At 35.0% G+C, this 6,669-nt stretch overlaps 1 pseudogene; it reads left to right on the top strand.

Moving 5' to 3' along the window:
* Positions 1–5,798, top strand: part of LOC107867761 — a 9,359-nt pseudogene extending 3,561 nt beyond the window's left edge.
* The last annotated feature ends 871 nt before the right edge of the window (positions 5,799–6,669 follow it).

Genomic DNA, 6,669 nt, shown 5'->3' with positions numbered 1-6,669 from the left:
TGCTTAACTTTATAAGTAGTATTCTGAAAATACTAAATTTTATTGTCCTGTGGTGACAGAAAAAATGACTAATGAAAGTCAAATGCAAGATGCGGCTACGACTGTGGGGGCTACTAGTATTGCCTCAAAAAGTCGAGCAAATGCTCCGCAACCAATGGCACCTGCGGAGAAGCCCAAAAAATTTGCGGGCATTGACTTTAAGAGATGACAGTAGAAGATGTTCTTCTACCTCACAACACTATGTCTTCAAAGGTTCACTAGTGAGGTTGCTCCTGAGGTGCCCGAGGGAACCTCAGATAAAGAGCGTTTCATAATTGTAGAGGCTTGAAAACACTCGAACTTTCTTCGCAGGAATTATATCTTGAGTGTTATCCAAGACAACCTCTATAATGTTTACAGTGGAACTAAGACATCAGAGGAATTGTGGGGGGCACTAGAATGAAAATACAAGATAGAGGATATGGGAATTAAGAAATTCTTTGTTGCAATATTCCTGGACTTTAAAATGATAGATAGAAAATTGGTTGTCTCTCAAGTGCAGGAATTGTAAGTAATCATCAACGATCTCCTAGGGGAAGGTATATCTTTGAAAATACCTTAGTTGAACAATTTAAAAATGTTCTTAGTACTCACATAAACTATTTTGTAGGTTTGATTGTGAATGATGCATTTCAAGTAGCAGCGATCATTGAGAAGCTACCACCTATGTGGAAAGACTTCAAAAACTACTTGAAGCACAAACGCAAGGAGATGACTATTGAAGATCTTATTGTCCGACTGCATATTGAAGAGGATAATAAGGCTGCTGAGAGAGGGTTAAAAGGGAATTCTACAATTAATGGAGCACATATTGTAGAAGATGACCAAAACAATTTTAAGAAAAGGAAGAAAGTTGAACAAGAAAGCAATCAACCCAAGAAAAAATTCAAGGGAAAGTGCTTCAACTGTGGCAAGATTGGCCATAAGTCCACGGATTGTCGTTCCCCTAAGAAAGGCAAGAAAAAGGACCAAGCAAATATGATTGAGTCCAACAAAGAATGTGATAATTTGTGTGCTATGTTTTCAAAATGCAACTTAGTGGGGAATCCTCGCGGGTGGTGGATGGATTCTGGTGCCACCCGCCATGTTTGTGCCAACAAAGAGTTGTTTTTATAATTCGCTCTAGCTCAAGTAGAATAAATGTTCTACATGACTAACTCCGCTACGACTAAGGTGGAAAGAACAAGAAAAGTGGGCTTGAAAATGACTCCAGGAAAGGTCTTGACACTTAACAATGTCTTGTACATTCTGGAGTTATGTAGGAACTTGGTTTCTGTTTCACTTATGGACAAGAATGGATTCAAATATGTAACCGTTTCTGGAAAAATTATAATTAGCAAAGGAGAATTGTATGTAGGAAAAGGCTATCTCATCGATGACCTTTATAAGATGAATGTAATGAATGTTGAAATCAATAAAAGTTCAAATTCTTCTTACTTGCTTGATTCTTATAATTTGTGGCATGAACGTTTAGGTCATGTTAATTAAAAAACATTACGAAAACTGATTACCTTAGAGATTTTACCAAATTTTGAGTGTAATAAATCAAAGTGTCAAACGTGTGTGGAATCAAAGTATGCAAAGCATCCTTATAAGTCCGTTGAAAGGAATTCCAATCACTTAAACTTAATAAACACTGACATTTGTGATATGAAGTCAAAACCATCACGTGGTGGGAAAAAGTATTTCATAACTTTCATTGACGATTGCACTAGATATTGTTATTTCTACTTGCTAAATAATAAGGATGAAGCAATAAATGAATTTAGGCAATACAAAACTGAAGTAGAAAATCAGTTAGAGAAAAAAGATAAAAATGATAAGAAATGATAGGGGCGGAAATATGAATCTCCCTTCTCCAAAATATGTGTAGAGAATGGAATCGTCCATCAAACTACGGCCCCGTATTCACCTCAATCTAACGGAATTATGGAAAGAAAAAACCGAACATTGAAGGAAATGATGAATGTCTTACTTATAAGTTTCGGTTTACCGCAAAACTTGTGGGGGAGACAATCCTTACAGCCAACTGTATACTCAATAGAGTTCCCCATAGTAAGAAACAATCAATTCCTTATGAAAAATGGAAAGGAAAGAAACCCAACTTGAAATATTTCAAAGTGTGGGGGTGTCTAGCAAAGGTCCAAGTTCCTATGCCTAAAAAGGTTAAGATAGGACCTAAGACTGTGGACTGCGTGTTCATAGGATATGCTAAAAGAAGTAAAGCATGTCGATTTTTGATTCATAAATCCGAACATCTGGATATAAATAAAAATACGGTAATTGAATCAGATAATGTTGAATTCTTTGAAAATATTTACCCGTATAAAATTAGACATGAACAGTCTAGTGGAGGATCTAAACGACATTGAGATGAACTTAGTGAGAATGTACATAATGAAGAGAATCCAAGACATAGAACATGTCAAAGAATGTCTACTTCGTTTGGATCAAATTTTGTAACATTTCTCCTTGAAAATGAGCCTCAAATATTTAAAAAAGCGATGTCGTCGTCAGACTCATCCTTTTGAAAAGAGGCAGTCAACAATGAGATTGATTCAATCTTAAGCAACCATACGTGGGAATTGGTTGATCTTCCTCCAGAAAATAAACCTTTAGGTTCTAAATGGATCTTCTAAAGGAAAATGAAGGCGGATGGTACTATTGACAAATACAAGGCAAGACTTGTAGTAAAAGGCTTCAAACAAAAAGAAGGCCTTGATTACTTTGATACATATTCGCCAGTAATAAGAATAACATCGATTCAAATGTTAAATTGCCTTAGCGGCGGTATATGATCTTAAAATTTATCAAATGGATGTGAAAACCACATTCCTAAATGGAAAATTGGAGGAAGAAATTTACATGGAACAGCCTGAGAGTTTTGTGGTTCCAGGAAAGGAGAATAAGGTGTATAAACTTATTAAGTCATTGTATGGACTAAAGTAATCACCTAAACAATGGCATGCAAAGTTTGACCAAACCATGTTGGCAAACGGGTTCAAGATAAATGAATGTGATAAATGTGTTTATATTAAAGACACTCTGAATCACCAAGTCATTGTTTGTTTATATGTAGATGATATGTTGATCATCAGTAGAGACATTTCTGACATAAATACAACAAAACGAATGTTCGAGAGTAAGTTTGATATGAAAGACTTTGGAGTTGCGGATGTGATCTTAGGAATAAGAATCCATAGAACTCCACAAGGGTTGGCATTGTCACAGTCTCATTATATCGAAAATGTACTTGAAAAATTCAAGTATATGGAATTCGATATTGCCAAGACTCCATTGGATGTGAGCTTTGCACTTTGAAAGAATGAAGGTGAAAGTGACTCACAATTGGAGTACGCAAGAGTATTAGGATGTTTAATGTATATAATGAACTGTACACGACCAGATATAGCATGTGCTATTAGTAAATTGAGTCTGTACACGAGTAATCCCAACAAAACTCATTGGATGGCAATGAAAAGAGTTTTGGGGTATCTTAAATACACTCAAGACTATGTTTTGTATTATAATAAATATCTCGCGGGACTCGAAGGATATAGTGATGTAAATTGGATCACCGGATCGAACGAAGTAAAATTCACAAGTGGATATGTATTTACTATCGGTGAAGGAGCAGTCCCTTGGAAATCATCCAAATAGATTTATATTGCTCGCTCTACAATGGAATCTGAATTTATCGCATTGGATAAAGCCGGTGAAGAAGCAGAATGGCTCCAGAATTTCTTGAAAGATATTCCTTATTGGCCTAAACCAGTGGCACTAGTATGTATACACTGTGATAGCCAAGTGGAAATAGGTAGGGCAGAGAGCATGATGTACAATGGTAAATCTCATCACATATGACAGAGACATAATACCGTTAGAGAATTTCTCTCTAGTGAAATTATCACTGTTGACTATGTAAAGTCAAAGGATAATGTGTCGGATCCACTAACAAAAGGCCTATCTAGAGAAGGAGTGGAAAGGACATCCAAGGGAATAGGTTTAGGCCTAGGACAAGTCAGCATGGCGGTAACTCTGCCTAGCAGACTGGAGATCCCAAGAGCTAGGTTCAAGGAGATCAAACAAAGTTGTGTCTGACAGGTTCAACATTGTCAATTATCCAACCCGTTCTCATGATGTAGACAATGTATAGTAAACAAGGATAAGACTTAATGTGAAAAGTCTTTTAATGATTATCTAAATTTGGAAGATTTGACCAAATAGTTTAATCTATAGGATTGAACGTTTAGAAATCACCTATGTGAGGGCGAAGTGGAATCCGCTTCAAGGAGAATGTTAGTAAAGGCCTATTCTCTAAGCTCTCATGAAATCGGGACGTGTTCATGGCTGAAAAGAATAAAACCGTGAGAACCATAAACGGTAAAAGTCTGGTTGTGTGACATGTGTTGTCTAGGTGTACATTAAAGCTCGACGGTTCAAAGATATCAAATCTATCGATTGACAGAGTGCATTCGATGCATGTTCACTATGAAAAGTTCAAAGGGAAACCTACTTATCCAGATGCAATCAGTCTTTGCTTGATAATCACATACTTGTCCGTAAAATTTTACAAAAAATAGTCATTCCCCATTCACGTGGGGGATTGTTGGGTTCAAAGTATAGATAAAGTGTGAATGGAAAATGGAGGAAACCAAGTGGAAGGAAAAATAGAGAAGAAAACACTAAAATGGAAAGTATACTCTAAAATGGAAAGTCTAATATTTCTCCCATATTGGTGGGAGAATGTGACTTTCAAGTGTTTATATTAAGAAACACTTAATCCACTTGGTAAGTGAGGCAAGAGATAAGAGATGCCTCGCTCGGCTCGGCTCGGCTTCGACTTCAGATTTGGATTTGGAAAATGATCAATCGATGAGATCTATCTTTTTGAATAAAATTTATTTGACAGAAATTTAATCCAAAGGGAAAATATAAAACTCAGTAAATTTTTTTATGTGTTTTGATCCTCCAGTTATATGTATACATGCAGTGTTTCAAACTGATGCTTCAAAAGGATGCACTGTTTCGAACTGATGCTTTAGAAGGATGCACTGTTTCGAACTGATACTTCGGAAGGATGCAATCCTTTAATTAAATGACACACTGATTCATGAAATGGTCTGCCTGTTCGGAAAAGATACAATCTTTGGACGAACAGACATGATTTTTCAGGACAGGTCACAACTTCTAAGTGAACCATTGCCACTTTTCAGAAGAGACATATGAAGGCTATATAAACCTGCTTTCATCCACAGGTTTAGACATGAATTTTTGGAATTACAAACTTTCTTCTTGTCTTTAAAACATTCGTGTGATCAATCAAACTGTTGAGTGAGTTCGTTGAATCCAACAATTTGAGGTACCGCTATTGTTCGGATTGAAGGACATTTTATCCTGGGAGGAAGATTTCATAACCTCGGGTACAGTGAGGGGAATTATTCCTTAAGGACACTTCGTGAAGTCGGGGGACTTGGCCTTACAAATTCCATTTCATCTATTTTCTAAAAATAAACACACTTCTTAGATAGATTATTCATAATCTAGTGTTGAATGTGTTAAGTAACTTCAAAAGTGTTCTTGTCTTAGACTTGAACTAGAGTTGAAATTGGTGTTGCATGTATACAGATTCTTGTACCCGAACACCATAAAATAACAATAAACGAATTGTTATTGATGGTCTTTGTAGTTGTGGACTTACGCATGAAGCAACGAAGGTCCAATCTAAAATTTGACTGGCTAAGCTTCTGCATTATTAATAAAGAATGGTGCTCAACTTTGCCATTGATCTTTGTATTTCTACCTTCTACATATTTTACTTATTGTCATTAGTTATTTTTCATATTTTTTACTATTATTTTAATTTAATCTATGATCTTTGTATTTGTAAAAAAAAGTTTTTAATGACTGCGCGAAGCGCGGTCAAGTGCACTAGTTATAGTAGAAACTCGAAATAGAAAATTCAGCACAAATCCTAACATATATACCATGTCCTTTTCCTTTTATTATTTTTTATTTCAATATGCTAACGAAAGAATAAATATACACAATTTATTAAATAACGAAGATTTATATGCATCATGTTTTAATAAAAATATATCCGCTCTAAATCGCAAAGTTAATAAAATATATTTACACTTTCTTTCAATTGAAATTGAATTTAAAGTCGGAAAATAAAACTGACCCTGGTGTTTTCCCTTATCACGTGGTGGCGAGATCTGCTCAAGAATATAATAGTATCTCGTCTTGAGATTGTTAAGGACCGTTTGACTATAAAAATCAATTGTTTATTTTTGAAATAATTTTTATTTTAATTTAGTGTCTTACTGTGAAAACTCCAAATTCATTATGAATTAAAAAAAAGTAGCTTATAGCCTTGTTTTAAAAATTTTATTTATCATTTTGAGATTATTTTTAAGTACATTATAATATAAATATTATTTTAAATATTTTTAACAAAAGATATAACCAAACACAATGGTGCAACTCGCCTAGCTGCAGCCTGCACATGAATGCACTGGAAAGACCCTCGCTCAAGTTCTTTGACATCAATTACAATTCACTTTAAAATTTTAATTTCATAAATTTTAAGAGTCCCTCGAAAATATTTGAAATTGTTAGAGTTATGAT

This window comes from Capsicum annuum, chromosome 1 (assembly GCF_002878395.1).
Source record: "Capsicum annuum cultivar UCD-10X-F1 chromosome 1, UCD10Xv1.1, whole genome shotgun sequence".
Classification (NCBI taxonomy): domain Eukaryota; kingdom Viridiplantae; phylum Streptophyta; class Magnoliopsida; order Solanales; family Solanaceae; genus Capsicum; species Capsicum annuum.
This window is presented reverse-complemented; position numbering and strand designations above follow the sequence as displayed.